At 36.9% G+C, this 17,790-nt stretch overlaps 1 protein-coding gene across 1 annotated transcript in view; it reads right to left on the minus strand.

Moving 5' to 3' along the window:
• Positions 1-17,379, minus strand: part of LOC148352432 (putative ribonuclease ZC3H12C) — a 29,018-nt gene extending 11,639 nt beyond the window's left edge. Inside the window, exon 1 of the mRNA XM_088352522.1 lies at positions 17,231-17,379. The gene's annotated coding sequence lies outside the window, so the exon portion shown is untranslated. The remainder of the gene's footprint in view (positions 1-17,230) is intronic.
• Between the last annotated feature and the right edge of the window lie 411 nt (positions 17,380-17,790).

Here is a 17,790-nt window from a genome sequence, read left to right on the forward strand (position 1 = left end):
AAAATATTACAGAACCAATTCTGTCATCACTCGATTATTGTGGTTATTAGGGACCAGGACCTCCAACAATATACAAAAATCAGCTTATTTTCCCCCAACATTTTTAACATGCTCGCTGTAACTGTCGACTGGGGATAATGGATCACGGCCGTACAGGAGCTGTTCATTTTAGGCGGAAAGAATGGAAAAAAGAGCCATCACTCATGACACAAATTTGCTTTCTCGTCCACTCTCGGCAATAGTTGACTGGGGATAATGGATCACGTCCAAAATAGATCCTTTGACACAGGTCAAAGTGGTACTATTCAGTGACCCGCACTGAGAAAAAGAGTGCGCTCTGCCAGCCCCTAATCTCAGGAGAATTCAACTGGGGATAATGAATCCCGGCCACTCAGAAGCTGTTCATTTTAGGCGGATGGAATGGTAAAAAGAGCCATTACTCATGAGACATATTTGCTTTCTTGTCCACTCTCGGCAATAGTTCACTGGGGATAATGGATCACATCCAAAATAGTTCTTTTAAGACAGGTCAAAATGGCACGCATCAGTGACCCGCACGGAAAAAAAGGGTGCTCTCTGCCGGCCCCTAATCTCAGCAGAAGTCGACTGGGAACTATGGATTGCGGCCACACAGGAGCTGTTCATCTTAGGCGGACAGAATGGAAAAAAGAGCCATCACTCACAATGGAAAAAAGAGCCATCACTCATGACACAAATTTGCTTTCTCATCCACTCTCGGCAATAGTGGACTGGGGATAATGGGTCACGTCCAAAATAGTTCGTTTACGACAGGTCAAAATGGTACGATTAAGTGACGCGCACTGAAAAAAGAGTGCGCTCTGCCGGCCCCTAATCTCAGCAGAAGTCGACTGGGAACTATGGATCGCGGCCACACGGGAGCTGTTCATTTTAGGCGGACAGAATGGAAAAAAGAGCCACCACTCATGACACAAATTTGCTTTCTCGTCCACTCTCGGCAATAGTTGACTGGAGATAATGGATCACGTCCTAAACAGTTTGTTATCAACAGGCCACTATGGAACGCTTCAGTGACACTCTGTTGGCCCCTACTCTCAGCAGAAATCCACTGGGGATAATGGATTGCGGCCACAACAGTCCATCTAATTTTAGGTGGGCCAGAAAGGCAAGCTTCCCGAAGTGCCTTCAGCCAGCCCTTGCTCACAACATGGGATTGGGGATAAAGGATCCCAGCCGCACAAGTGCAGTTCATTTTAGATCAGGGGTCTCAAACTCACGGCCTGGGGGCCAATTGCGTTCCTCAGCGTGATAATTTGAGTACTTTGCCTTAATATGAGTTAAAGGGACAGTATGTATTATTTGCCCACCAAATGTTGCTTTATCATGTCAAGCAGTCAAAAACGAGTGTTAAATCGCACAAGGAAGAATACAAACCACAGAATTTCATAGTAATCAAAAAGAACCATTTTTTTCTCCTTATTTTTCTCAGCCTATCTCAACGTTTTTTTTTTTAAGCCACCCGTAGAAGCAAGACGGCGCTCAATTATGACAGCTATCTCTAGGTAAGGCTCAAATAAATAAAAAAATTCTGAAGTATTTAAAAATGATATTTCGTGTATTTTTGCTATTGTTGTTAAAAAACCAGGAAGAGATTCCCTACATGATATTTTGATAACTTTAATTTTTAGGACGTTTCCAAAATTGGTCCAAAAAGTAGAAGACCTAAAAATGTCGTTTTTATTCACATTTGCGTGTATATAAAAATACAAAAATCTCCTGATTTATCAATATTTCTTTTAATGAAAGACATTAAGTAATGCACACTGTCCCTTTAAGAGCAACCCAAATGGATAATGGAGAACTCATTAATAATAATAATAATAATAATAATTTCCTTGTATTGTCATTCTGTGTAACAATGTACACAGAACGAAATGTCGATTGCACCTGACCCGTTGTAGCGAGCCGATGCAGCCGCAGCCAACAGAGGGCGCCGCCGACCACTTTTTAAGTCTTAGGAATGACTATTAGGAGATAATAGATCATGTAGTGCTTTTTGGAGAAAGTAGCAAGGGATGACGTGACACTGAATAGCTTAGCTTGAAAACTAGCTATGTTTTGACTGCTTCCTTGAGTGCCGTTGACTGCTAAACACCTCAAAAACAAATACAAGCACCAAATTTATCTTTTGATCGTTTTCATAACTCTGAATAGCTTAGCTTAAAAAGTAGCTTCGTAGCTAAATCGCTAGCGTGCTTTACAATGTGCTTCACACTTACCCAATCCGCTAAATAATAGATAAATAGCTCAATTTGGTTTTTCATTCAGTGCCAAGGACGGCTGTACCCGTCCAATTTTACGGTCACCGGGCTAGCCATGAATGATTTAAAGTACACTTTATTTGTTTAACTTTCCAAAATAAAATAACGTAAAATGTGTTTTAAAGTACTTTTATCGTTATTTTGGTTTTCATCGTGTATAATCGACAGCTACACACGACAATGTCAAATTTTTGCTGGCCCTGAATGAGTTTGAATAGAGTTTACTTATGTCACTTTCTGAAGTAATAATGGGAAAATGTGCGCTTCCCCACTTACGAACATTCGAGTTTGTGAAGAACCAGAACAGGATCAGGACCCAAACGCGTGACGTTCTCACACAAGCCTTTTATTTTACGGGAATTGGGGAGTCATGCACGTTAGGCAGCGGTCTGGCGTGGAACGATAGGAAGCCAGAGGCCGACGAGATCGATACAGATTGCCCGAGCAGATATCGGACGGATGTGGTCGATACCGGACAGGACGGGACAGGCTGGATTGATATCAAAACAGTATATCAAAATTAAACAGGACAAACTAGACGGGAACGAAAGTGGAGATCAATAATAAACCGGGCGAAAATAGATGGGAATGAAACTGGAAACCAAAATTAAACAGGACAAAATAAACAGGAACAATACCAGGCAGGAAATACCAACAGGAACAGGACCGAGTTGAAACCCGCATCTTGCGGGGCAGAGGTTTGTTGACGGGCTGACAAGGGAATCGTGACAGCGCTAAGTTTAAAATAGACGGAAAGCCAATCTGTTAACGAGCCGCACCTGGCGCCACATGGGCAGGGCCAATTGGGCGCCATGGCAACTGTGACAGAGTTACGAAAACGTTAGAGATGAACATTTTTTTCAGGATGTGGAAAAATATCCGGACATCACTGTAAGTTAGACTTTGTATTGTGTGCACCTTTTTCCGAGTACAGGACAGTACTGTAGTACTTCTTGCCGCCACTACCAGCGTGTGGCGCTGTGAGAGGTCACCCAGCATCCACCCCGAAGAAGAAATCCGGCTTCGACTTACTGGTTTGTGTGTATACACACTGCACCGTATCTCTAGCGCGCTAAGAACTTGTAAAGAAGAACCGAGCCAGTTCTTGTGAAATGAAAGTGGAATAAGAAAGCTTGATGCGGTTGAGAAAATGGTCAAAAGGCTTTTTTTCAGCCACTTTTTACCACATAAGAGAAGGTCGCCTAACTCTTGAAGCCCATCTTCCAAAAGTAAGTTCAACTCAACTTTATAGAGCATATTATTTTATAAAATGTTTATTTTTGAGTACAAAACAATATAGGTTACTTATACAGTAATGTCTATACTATGTCTATACTATCTTCAGCGCGCTAAGAAGTTTGACATTTTTATTGTTTTATTATTAGTAGTATCTCGTGCATACATTTAATATGGCTGGTGTAGTGTATAAAGAAAAGGAGAGCCGTTTCTTTTGAAATGAGTGGAATAAGAAAGCCTGATGCGGTTGAGAAAATGGTTGGATAGCTTTTTTTCGGCCACTTTTTACCAGCAAGTTCAAATAAATAAACGTTGTATCTACTGTGACAATGAATGATATGATTTTACAAATGATTCAAATGTTTATAAAGTAAAATAATAGCTTAGCTTAAGAAGTAGTTGAAGTCATTTTTGTCGTCATTCTGTGCCATTGACGGCTATACACGCCAAAGTCCCATTTCCCTATAAAATAAGCTCAAATAAATAAGCGTTTTATCTACTATGCCAATGAATTATATGATTTTACAAATGTTTCAAATGTTTATAAAGTAAAATAATAGCTTAGCTTAAGAAGTAGTTTAAGTCATTTCTGTGCCATTGACGGCTATACACGCCAAAGTCCCGTTTTCCTATTAAATCAGTTCAAATAAATAAACGTTTTATCTACTATGCCAATGTATAATTTAATAAAATTTAATCTAATAATAATAATTTTTAAAAAAACTAATGTTTCAATTCAGTTTGCGAAATAAAATAATGAAATTTGAGTATTTTAGTAACTAAAAATATGAAATAAAATAATTAAATTTGAGTATTTTAGTCACCAAACTAAAAATATGACTCGGCAACTGTCCTGCAAGTACACTAAATAACTCATCTGCTGAGTAATATGGGTGGGGGGCTTATTGAATAGCCCCTCATGCCTCTACAGTGAGCAGATGCCTAGTCAGCCGCCAAACTCCCTTGAGGACGGGGGGCGGGCGGGCTCGCTATTCTTCGGACCCCGGTTCGAGTGCCTGCTGGGGGTTGCCGGGGGACCGGCTGTCGGGCGACGGCGCAATAGGTTGGATAGCATAAAGGCCGAGTGGGGGAGGGGGGCACCAGATGCCCTCTGAAGATGCGCTTTGAAAGAATCCTGCAACTGGTGGGGTCCGTCCCCCTGTCAGCCCCCCCAGCAAGAAAAAAAAAAAAAAAAAAAAACGTCACTAATGTGAATATTTGTGTGCACTCATTTTCAATGGAACACACGTCTGGTCGTCGGACCCCCCACCCCTTTGGAATAATCTTCATATTTTGACTAGTCTTTGTTTCTCTTTTTGCGCTGTCGTGCATTCGTAGAATTTTTAAAACGTTCAAAATATTTGAAAAAGTCATATGAACTAAATTATTATGAATAGTTATAGATTCATCCCGTAGGAACTGTCCACTCATGGTTCAGATTGTGTTAGATACAATGATATGAGCTCGGAGCCGTTTTGTGTTATCGGTGGCGTTCCACAGGGCTCAGTACTTGGTCCCCTTCTTTTCAGCATGTATATGCTCCCGTTAGGTGATATAATCCGCAAGTAAAATATTAGTTTACATTGCTATGCAGCTGACACTCAATCGTATAATGCCATTAAGCTGTGGAAATTTTGGATGCCTGCTTTGTTGCGAGAAAAAAAAAGGAAAAAAACTGAAATGGGATGTGGTATTGGTAGTCTGTACAGCCCTTTAATACTTCTTGCATTTAAGGGCCAAACAAATAAACATGACTTAGCTATAAAAATATACCATCAAATTATACTTATGAAAATAATAAAACAAAAATAATAAAAATGAATTGTTTTGTATTATTGGCTTGCATTCTGGAGGATGCTAACCTTTTTAGTTTTGGTTCACTTTTAACCATCACATATTTAATGTATGAAGAGCAAGAGAAATTTTGGTTCTTTTATTTATTTTTGCATTTTTTTCATAATTTTAGGTAAATATGATCAATCATAAAATCAAAACAAAAAAGAGGGAAAGTAAAAATTAAAACATAAATATACGTTGAAATACATTCTTATTATATCCTTAATGATCTAAATATAATTGTAAATTTATAATATTTAAATTCACATTTAAAACACCTGATTGTGTATCCTTTTTAACATGAAATTGTTTTAATTTATTCATTTATTTTTAAATTTTTTAATATTTTTAATACAGAATTTGATTGGTGAATCTAATCTTATTTTACATAAGTATAGTAAAAATATTTGATCTGGAAATCTATTTTTAAATTATAAATAAATAATAAATAAAAAAGTTTCATTTAACATTAACTGATTTTTCTTGTGAATTTCTTTCTTGATGTAACATTTATTAAATATGAAATTAATATTATTTATAAATCTGTTTTACTGTACTTTTTTTAGTTTTTGCATATTGTTTTTATGAATTTAGTTTTGCATATTTTTAATCTATATTTTGTTTAATTTTTTTTTATCCATTTTTGGTTTATTTATCTATTTCATTTGAAATTATAGTTATTGAGAAATCTATTTCTAATGTATTTAACATATTTTTATGTTTTTTTTTGGTATTCGTGAATTTATTTTCTACTTTATTTGACATTTTTTCAATATGGAATTATTTCTATTTATGAATCAATTTATGGCTTTATTTTCCTTTTTAAATATGGAATTAAGTGGATATATTAATCGAGTTTAAATATTTAACATCTATTTTTTATGTGGAATTATTTGTATTTATAAAGGATTTTATTTTTTTTAGATTTTGCATGTTTAAATATGGAATTATATTTATTTTTTTAATCGATGAGTTTTGGAGATAGTGGTTAATTATATCAATATTATATAATTATATCAATTATATTATAAATATATATAAATATTTAAATATTAATTATATTCAAAAACTCACATTTAAGCAATATAACAAATCAAACAGGAAACATTCGACACGCAAATGCTGAATTTGAAGATACAAAAAAAAAAACATTTTAAATATAAATTTAAATAATTTTGCTTCCTCATTTTTATTATTTTTTTAACCCTATTTTACATGTATTTTTATATGGAATTCATTTTATTTATAAATGATTTGTTTTAATTAGAATATTTTATTCAATAATCGATTAGTTTTGGGGATATTTCATCGTATTTGTCACTAGGATGGTTGAATTCAATATTTTGTATATCTATATATTAAAAAAATATATATTAACCAAAATTTAACTCACATTTAAGCAATATAACAAATCAAACAGGAAAAATTGGACAAAAAAATATAAATTTGGATAATAGATAAGTTTGCTTCCTGAAACTGTTTTTTTTTCTCTATTTCTTATATTTTTAACCATATTTTACATTTTTATATGGAATTCTTGATTTGTTTTATTTATTTTAAGTGTATTAGAATATTTTACTCAATTATCTTATTTTTGGGGATATTTAATCATATTTGTCACTGGGATGGTTGAATTAAATATTTTGTATATTCAGATATTTAAAAAAAAAAACAATATTAACCACAATTTGACTCACATTTAAGCAATATAACCAATAAAAATAGTAAATAGTCTGCATTTTTATAGCGCTTTTCAAGTCAATGAAGAGCTCCCCAAGCGCTTTACAATGTGCTTCACACTTACCCATTCACACACACTCACACACCGATAGCGGCGATAGTCATGCAAGGCGCCTACCATTATGGGGCGAAACCGATTACAACATGGAACGTCAAATGATGCAGGAATGCTTTTAGGCGGATTTTTATTATCCTACGGCAGTTTTGAAGTAGATCATTGACACGGTTGGATTCACTGGACTTTTGTGGGTGTAGCAAGACCATGTTTGTGGAGTAAGGGAAACAAGAAACCGTACGAAAATATTCCAAAAAGTATCCTCGAGAGGAGACGCACCTGATTCAAAGTCCTTCCTGAAACCGGGTTCTCCAAATTCCCCAGCAGCGAGTCTAAAACTGTTCCGCCCGTCGGAGTTTCCCTCTCTCCCGGATCGCAGACCGCCTCCGAATGAGACCCTCACCCTTCGGTTCCTCGGACCCTTTGCAGCGACGGGGCGGGGGGTGCTTTGCATTTCCTCCCCCTCCTTTGTGCACAAAATGGGCTCCTCAATAGGCTGCTGTGAGCACCCCCCAAAATGAGAGCGTTTCTAAAACTCTCACTTCCTTATTCATAAAGGACAGGATCATGCTTAAATACCACGAAGAACGCTAGCTAAATACAAAAGGAGTAAAACGAAAATATTAAGGATGCTGTGTCGGAAATACGCCCTGAAATGGTTCAGTCCATTAGATTTCTAGCACCGCATCGTAATATTTCTGCAGTCGTATTTTTGATAGTAGAATGTTAGGAGTATATCTGTAGTACTGTATTACTGTAGTATTTTTGTAGTCATCATCTTGTGGTATTGCTGAAGTATAACTGTAGTTATATTTTAGTAGTATTTTTTGGTAGTATTTTTTGTGGTATTTCCATTGTATAATATTCGTAGTATTTTTGTAATTTGTGTATAGTATTACTTTGGTGGCATTTTTATAGTATTTCTGTAGTCATCATCTTGTAGTATTGCTGAAATATAACTGTAGTGATATTTTTTAGTATTTTTGCAATTGTATTTTTGTGGTATTTCCATTGTATAATATTCGTAGTATTTTTGTAATTTGTGTATAGTATTACTTTAGTAGCATTTTTATAGAATTTCTGTAGTCATCATCTTGTAGTATTGCTGAAATATAACTGTAGTGATATTTTTTTAGTATTTTTGCAGTTTTATTTTTGAGGTATTTCCATTGTATAATATTCGTAGTATATCTGTAGTATTTTTTGTAATTTTTGTATAGTAGTACTGTAGTTGTATTTTTGTACTATTTCTGTAGTCATCATTTTGTAGTATTGCTGAAGTATAACTGTAGTTATATTTTTGTAGTATTTTTGCAGTTGTATTTTTGTGGTATTTCCATTGTGTAATATTCATAGTATATCTGTAGTATTTTTGGTAATTTGTGTATAGTATTACTGCAGTTTTATTTTTATAGTATTTCTGTAGTCATCATTTTGTAGTATTGCTGAAGTATAACTGTGGTTATATTTTTGTAGTATTTTTTGTGGTATTTCCAGTTTATAACATTCGTAGTATATCTGTGGTATTTTTGTAATTTATGTATACTATTACTTTAGTGGTATTTTGTAGCATTTCTGTAGTCATCATTTTGTAGTATTGCTGAAGTTTAACTGTAGTTATATTTTTGTAGTATTTTTTGTAGTATTTCCAGTTTATAACATTCGTAGAATATCTATATTATTTTTGTAATTTGTGTATAGTATTACTTTAGAGATATTTTTTGTAGCATTTCTGCAGACAGGTTTTAGTTGGATTTCTTTAGTATTTTTATCCTATGATTGTACTTTTATTTTAAAGTATTTGTAATATTTCTATGGTACTATGTTTTAGTATTTCCACAGTACAATTCCTGTCATATGTGTGGTACTATGTTTTAGTATTTCCACAGTACAATTTCTGTCATATGTGTAGTATTTTTGCGGTAATATTTCTGTAGTTGTATTTCGTAGTAATATTTATGTAGCAGTATTTTTGTAATCTAGTGTTACTGTAGGGGAGTTTTTTGTAGTATTGTGAAGTATTTTTGATTATTCCTGTATCTGTATTTTTGTAATCGTATTTTTGTTCCATAGTATTACTGTAGTAGTATTTTTTCTTTTCAGAAAGAAGACAAAATTATACGATAGGTCCCCGTTTTTAAGCACTATATTTTATATTTACTTCTGTAGTCATTTTGAAGTACTTTTGTTTCAGACACGCAAAAGGACATTGGGGAGACAGTAGGCACAAAATGTTTTTCATCACTAGTACGTACTATATACTAAACATGAAAGTAGGATTTATGACATCATCAAAGGGACAGTGTGTAATAGTACAAAAGACTTCCAAAAATTAAAGAAAAAAAGTGTACAGTATTTGAATACGAGGCAAAAATACATTAACTATTATACATACATATTTTACATAGTGGAATGCATCCCTAAGGTCTAAGATCTTGCTGCTACGCTGTGCTCATTTGGCACTAGTTTTTGTCCGCATTAAACAACAGTGCCATCTAGTGGTCAAATATTACACACTTGTGCATATAGGTACCCTGAGTAGCACCTTTTGTTAGTCGCTTTACCCTCCGAAAATTTCGACAAACGTGCTTATTGACGCCCACATCGATGCGAGTGGCCCCTGCTAACCTCTCTTAGCCCCGCCCCCCGTTTAAGCCCCGCCCCCTCCCTCCTCACAGTCTGCAGGGTGACTCTTTAATTGAGGCTCAGCAGATTCTCCTCAGGGAGCGTTTGGACCATCTGCCTAAAAAACAGGTGTCCTGGATCCTTCTGGACCCCAAAGAAACCATAAAACGCATGGATACACATGCATGACTTAAAATGGTTGGCGTTTTTAGCACTCGCGAGAAAAGTAAAGGGAGCCATGATGTTTTCGTGTAGGATCCACATTTGAAAACTGCATTTTGATGACTGATAAATATGCGAAAAACACAGAAATCAGGAACGGGGGGGGTTACCAGGAGAAGTAACTATTTCCGTTACTGTCAGAACCCAAACAGACAAAAGACCCAAACGCCAAGCTTTATTTTCAGGAAACAGGGCAGTCATGCGCGGTAACACAAACGCCAGCGGTTTGGCAATCGCTGGACAGAAGAAGTGAGACAAAGTAGTTAGCAGCGGTAAAACAGGATGCCAGGGACAGCGGAGATTGAAACTGGACAGGACAGACGGGATCGATACCAGATACAGGATACACAAGCAGATACCCAACAGTACGGGATCGATACCTAGATAGAGATAGATAGATACTTTATTCATCCCCGAAATTCACAAATTCACCTAATAAGGATGCACGAGCAAGATACCAAACAGGACTGGATGGACGCGATCGATACCGGATAATGAATACCAGAGCAGAATACCGGACAGACGGGATCGATACCGGATACAGGATGCACGAGCAAGATACCAGACAGGACGGGACAGACGGGATCGATACCAGATACAGGATACACGAGCAGATACCGGACAGTACGAGATCGATACCTGATACAGGATGCACGAGCAAGTACCCAAACAGGACTGGACGGACACAATCGATACCGGATAATGAATACCCGAGCAGAATACCGGACAGACGGGATCGATACTGGATAAAAGATGCACGAGCAAGATACTGGACAGGACAGATGGGATCGATACCGGATACAGGATGCACAAGCAAGATATCGGACAGGACAGGAAAGATGGGATCGATACCGGATACAGGATACACGAGCAAGATACCAAACAGGACTGGACAGACGGGATCGATACTGGATAATGAATACCCGAGAAGAATACCAGACAGACAGGATTGATATTGGATACAGGATGCACGAGCAAGATACCAGACAGGACAGGACGGACAGTATTGATATGTGATAAAGGATACATGAGTAAGATAACGAACAGGACGGGATCGATACCGGATACACGAGCAGGATACCAGACAGGACAGACGGGATCGATACCAGATATGGGCAATCGTAACAGTTACTCTAAAATTAAGTTGTATGTCAAATAATTTGAAATTTTCTGAGCAATAATGGAGTCAGTTGAATAGAAGAACAGATAGGTAATTGTGTTATAAAACATTGTTATATTTATTGCACCTCACCATCAACAAATTGAAGTGCTACAAATTAAATAACAATCAGCAAAAACACTATAAACACTACATGAGTTTAATAAATTTAATCTAACTCTCACAACCTCAGACAACTGGTCAAGTAGACATATGCTACTGCACTTTAAGTATTTTGTTCACAACCTAAAGTCAATTGTTAAACAATATAAAGTGAGTTTCACTCTAGAATAAACCACAATTTCTCGACAGACAACATATGCTACTGTCCCTCAAGTATTTTCACAAAACAAAAGTAAACAGTTCAACAATATTCAGTTTGTTGAACCCTCCAATGTAAAATAAATAAATCAAACTCTCACAACCTGAGACAACGGGTCAAGTAGAAACCGGCAACTGCACTTGGAATATTTCCTTGACAACAAAAGTCAACAGGAAAGCGTTATAAAGTGAGTATCTGATCCCTCTCACTATGCGCCAAAATGGCTAGCCATATTTTTTCCCATTTTTTACACTTCAGCCAGCTGGTGTCATCTTACATGATATCAGACAGCCCCCCCAATACCCCCCCACCCAATTCAACTCTGACGAAAATACAAAGTGTTCATGCGTGTTGGTGTCGGTGTTTTAACTTTGCTGTCCTTAAACGACCCCGAGGTGATCATGGGTCAAAGTTCAACCTTTGTGGTTTCGAAACCCCCCCCGAAGACCCCCGACCCCCCCTTCATTAGACACACACATTCACTCACCACCTGCTGTAGCAAAAGTGGGCGGGGCATCTGGGGAATAGGATCATGATTGGTACAGAGATTGAGCAGCCAATAATGAAGCCAATCACATCCAAATAGAAAGCTTTGCTACTAACTAACAAAGCTAACTAGGGAGCGAGCAATTTAACCGTGTTCCGCTTGCAGGTAACTCGCAATACTGTGTTACTAGGATACGAACTACAATACTTAGGTAACCAAATGAAGAACTATTATCCCTGTTAGATAGTGTTTATTTGGTAAGTTATGTAGTTTTTTTATATCATTTTTAATATTTGGCAGTTAACCTGATTCATGTTGTAGTTAATATAATAGTTATAAAAAGAGTATTGATAGTTAGCTGCTAGAAGAACATAGTCAGATTGCTGGCTCCCTAGTTGGCTTAGTTAATGTTTGCTAGATATCTTGGAATATAGTTTGCCAGTAAATTAAGTACTTTTCTTTATAGTTTGTGGTAAAACCGGTGGGTATTTTAATTTGGGTATTAGTAACACGGTATTGATAGTTAGCTGCTAGCGGGACATAGTCAGATTGCTGGCTCCCTAGTTAGCTTAGTTAATGTTTGCTAGATATCTTGGAACATAGTTTGCCAGTAAATTAATTACTTTTCTTTATAGTTTGTGGTAAAACCGGTGGGTATTTTAATTTGGGTATTAGTAACACAGTATTGATAGTTAGCTGCTAGCGGGACATAGTCAGATTGCTGGCTCCCTAGTTAGCTTAGTTAATGTTTGCTAGATATCTTGGAATATAGTTTGCCAGTAAAATAAGTACTTTTCTTTATAGTTTGTGGTAAAACCGGTGGGTATTTTAATTTGGGTATTAGTAGCACAGTATTGATAGTTAGCTGCTAGCGGGACATAGTCAGATTGCTGGCTCCCTAGTTAACTTAGTTAATGTTTGCTAGATAACTTGGAATATAGTTTGCCAGTAAATTAAGTACTTTTTTTTATAGTTTGTGGTAAAACCGGTGGGTATTTTAATTTGGGTATTAGTAACACGGTATTGATAGTTAGCTGCTAGCGGGACATAGTCAGATTGCTGGCTCCCTAGTTAGCTTAGTTAATGTTTGCTAGATATCTTGGAACATAGTTTGCCAGTAAATTAATTACTTTTCTTTATAGTTTGTGGTAAAACCGGTGGGTATTTTAATTTGGGTATTAGTAACACAGTATTGATAGTTAGCTGCTAGCGGGACATAGTCAGATTGCTGGCTCCCTAGTTAGCTTAGTTAATGTTTGCTAGATATCTTGGAATATAGTTTGCCAGTAAAATAAGTACTTTTCTTTATAGTTTGTGGTAAAACCGGTGGGTATTTTAATTTGGGTATTAGTAGCACAGTATTGATAGTTAGCTGCTAGCGGGACATAGTCAGATTGCTGGCTCCCTAGTTAACTTAGTTAATGTTTGCTAGATAACTTGGAATATAGTTTGCCAGTAAATTAAGTACTTTTTTTTATAGTTTGTGGTAAAACCGGTGGGTATTTTAATTTGGGTATTAGTAACACGGTATTGATAGTTAGCTGCTAGCGGGACATAGTCAGATTGCTGGCTCCCTAGTTAGCTTAGTTAATGTTTGCTAGATATCTTGGAATATAGTTTGCCAGTAAATTAAGTACTTTTCTTTATAGTTTGTGGTAAAACCGGTGGGTATTTTAATTTGGGTATTAGTAACAAGGTATTGATAGTTAGCTGCTAGCGGGACATAGTCAGATTGCTGGCTTCCTAGTTAGCTTAGTTAATGTTTGCTAGATATCTTGGAACATAGTTTGCCAGTAAATTAAGTACTTTTCTTTATAGTTTGTGGTAAAACCGGTGGGTATTTTAATTTGGGTATTAGTAGCACAGTATTGATAGTTAGCTGCTAGCGGGACATAGTCAGATTGCTGGCTCCCTAGTTAACTTAGTTAATGTTTGCTAGATGACTTGGAATATAGTTTGCCAGTAAATTAAGTACTTTTTTTTATAGTTTGGTAAAACCGGTGGGTATTTTAATTTGGGTATTAGTAACACGGTATTGATAGTTAGCTGCTAGCGGGACATAGTCAGATTGCTGGCTCCCTAGTTAACTAGCTTAATGTTTGCTAGATAACTTGGAATATAGTGTGCTAGTAAACTAACTACTTTTCTTTATATTTTGTGGTAAAACCGATGGGTATTCCAATTAGGGTATTAGTAACACAGTATTTATAGCTGCACGTCAGACATGTTTAGATTTCTAGCTCTATAGGTAGCTTAGTTAATTTAGTTAGTAAATTAGTCTTTGTCGGCCAAACTGAGAGGTATTTTAGTTAGCATCTTAGTAACACAGTGTTGATAGCTACTTGGCAGACATGGTTAGATTTCTAGCTCCGTAGGTAACTTAGTTAATTTAGTTAGTGAGTTAGTCTTTGTCAGCCAAACTGAGAGGTATTTTAGTTAGCGTCTTAGTAACACAGTGTTAATAGTTAATTACAAGTCAAACATGGTTAGATTGCTTGGCTTTCTCTTTAGGTTTCTGGCGATTTAACCATGTCCAACTAGCTTTTAACTATGAGCACTGTGTTACTAAGATACTCACTAAACTACCCATCAGCTTTATTGTTATATCTAAAAAAATTAAGAAAAAAAACATAACTTACTGAAGAACTATTCTCCAAGTTACCTAGCAAACATCAACTAACTGACTAGCTTATTAATCTTCTGGTATAGAAAGTAAGCAACTAGTTCGACATGGTTAGGTTTCTAGCGCTCTAATTAGCTTAGTTTAGGATGGTTGGTTAGTGCTTGCTAGCTAACTGATTAAGCTAACTAGGGAGCCAGCGTTCTAATCATGTCCAACTAGCTGCTAACTATTAATACTATTTTATTAACTAAGATACTAACTTAGATACTCATTAGCTCTACTACCAAATATAAAACATACAAAAAAAAAATCTTACTAAAGAATTATTTTCCATGTTAGTTAAATATTTGGCAGCTAAGCTGACAGTTATTATCTTAGTTAATAACACAGTTTTGATAGTTAATGGTGGTGACCGGAACTTAAAAATATTCTAATTGCTGACGCCATCTATTGGCTGAAATCATCATTGCCGCCTCTGTCAAGCTGCTAGCTGTGTCTCACTTAGTCGTGCGTGAATAAACTCTTATTTGGAATTTGGGTTGGCATTTGGACTGTATTTGAAACAGTTCTTCTCTTACTTTCACCATTTTCATCCTAGGATAAAAGAAAACCTCCAGCGTGTACATGAAATCACTCTCCAAGCGCCTCCTTTCCTCCAGCCTCAGTGGCCGGAACACCGATGATAAAGAAAAAAGCAGATAGGCGCGTTGAAAAAATATAAAAAGGCTCTTTGAACTCAGTTGGGCTACAAGTGCTCTCTGGTTAGCTTAGTTCGGTATCAGCGACTCAGTGTTGACTGATCCTCAATTATTGACGAGTACAGAGGGATGATGGTTTGTGTTATTCGACTTAAGGAACCTATAAATGTTCATGCTTGTATGCAATGATTAAGTCCTGATGGATGTTGTGTGGCTCTGTGTGTGTGCGGCCGAGGGGCGAGTGTCAGGTCAGAAAGGTGAAACGGGAACAAAAGCAAGGATGAAATCCCAGCTGCCGTCCTAAAACATACAGCCAAGGGACCTCCTCCTTAGGACCCCCAATAAGTGCCCCCCCTTCCGTGGCTTTTATGGGGAGCGTGCCGCCATCTTACACACAAACACACATCCGGGGTCGATAGGGTCGAAGGTCATCCGGGGACACGCGCACGGCGTGCAGCCCGAGAAATCCTTCTAATCCTTCTGTCTGTCTTCTAGTCCGGGGGCGGGAAAACTGAGGCCAGGGGGCCAAATGCAGCCCAGCACACTGCTTAATCTGGCAAGCCAAATAATAATTAACATGTCACTTTTACCTGAACGGGAAAATAAGGCCTCAAGTTACAAAGGCGTTTCAGGATACAAAGTCCAAAATACAGTAAGTACTGACATAGTTCTACCTGGCAATCAGCAGGGTTGGGTAGGGTTACTTTAAATGGATTACTTTCAATGACTTTTGGATTACTCCAATACCAAATATGCTCATAAAAGACAAAAGAAACTAAATATGAATAAAATGATGACTCACAACACGTGGTAAGCTTTCTCTCCTGGCTTTGATCTCTTTGATCTCCGGCAAAACGAACATAAAATGCCACAGAAACAAAATTAAAATAAATCCAAACAGCTTGCCAACATCATTTTTGCTATTCCGTTACTCCCCGAGCCTGCGCAAAATTTGGTAATTTTATTCATATTTAGTTTTTTTTGTCTTTTATTAGCATATTTGGTATTGGAGTAATCCAAAAGTCATTGAAAGTAATCCAGTTAAAGTAACCCTACCCAACCCTGGCAATCAGGTGCATGTGAGTAAATTCCGGCATGCTCTTCGTGTCCCCTTCCCGCTCTGTAAACAGTCTACTGTATGTTACCGCTGTGAAGAGCTATCATTCACAATGGACGAGGAAAAAGAAGAGGAAGATACTTTTTTCTGGCCATCGAAACAAAGCAAAAGATAATGGAAAGGTATGAAAATACACACCACCAAGTTCAGAGACAAACACATTCATCATTCCATCATCCCAAAATAAAGACATTTTGGCTAAATTCCACAAAGTCTCGCGCATAATTGACAGATTGTCAAAAGCAGACGTCATTGGATCAGTTTTTCAAGAAATGCCAAGCAAAAAACACAGCAAATAAGAGGCCAGTTCAAAGGTAAGTTAATATTTTTATGATTTCCTGTCCTATTTGTTTTTTTTTACATTATGTGCCTCTGGTTTTATGTATATTGTGTGTTTATCTCATTTTAACATGTATTTGTTTCATTTTCTGATGCTATTTTAGGATTTATTAAAAAAAAAAACTACTATTGTGGGGTTTGGAACAAATTAGCGGATTTTCTTTCAGAAGGCGTCTCTTCTTACGAATGTCTCAGGCTACAAAGCTACTCCCCGGAACGAATTAAATTCTCCTACCTACAATCGAGCAATTTTGCGAATGTTTCAGTATCCGAAGTTCGCATCCATCTAAAATCTCCCTCGAGTTTATTTAACGCCTTAAAGTTGACGCCAGGAACATAAATACGTCATGCCACATATCATTGGAAAGCTTAAATTCTTGTGTTTCAAGAAATAATCACCATTTTGAAACAGAAACATTACCATAAGTCTGAAACAAGATACACGAAAACTAGAACCCCGAGCTAACTCACCATGATGTCCCCCGGCCGTCTTCAATTGCTTTGAATGTTCACAAAAATGGCTTCGTTGCCAATCAAACTGTGTGAAATTTCTGCTCCAAAACACATCCATAATGCCGACAATAAATAGAAATCCGCCTAAGAGCATTTCGGCTTCATTGGACGATCCTCGTTGTATTTTTTTCATCGCTCCTTGAAATATAAACAGACTCGTAAAATTATTCCAAATATGGTCGTTAGCCTCTGACCTTTTGAATGACACCACTCTCCGCCAATAGCAGGCTTTTATTCACGGTTCCACAGCCCGCATTAGCCTATGAGCGCTTGTACTGGTAAAATTGAGATCGCCATTTTAACCTCCGAAGGCTTTTAGCCAGTAGTAACCAAGTCAAATGATGATTGACACAATGATTAGCCAATGAAATTCCCAACATGAAGATATACACATTTATGCTTCGTAACCCCAGTTCGAGAGGGATGACGCCATCAGGCTGAACTTGCCCAAGACACACCACAGGAAATGTTGTCCCTACTACCGTGTTCACAAGGGATCCAAACAAGCAACCAACCTT

This window comes from Urocampus carinirostris, chromosome 14 (genome assembly GCF_059441175.1).
Source record: "Urocampus carinirostris isolate Australia breed hairy pipefish chromosome 14, RoL_Ucar_1.0, whole genome shotgun sequence".
Taxonomy (NCBI): Eukaryota; Metazoa; Chordata; class Actinopteri; order Syngnathiformes; family Syngnathidae; genus Urocampus; species Urocampus carinirostris.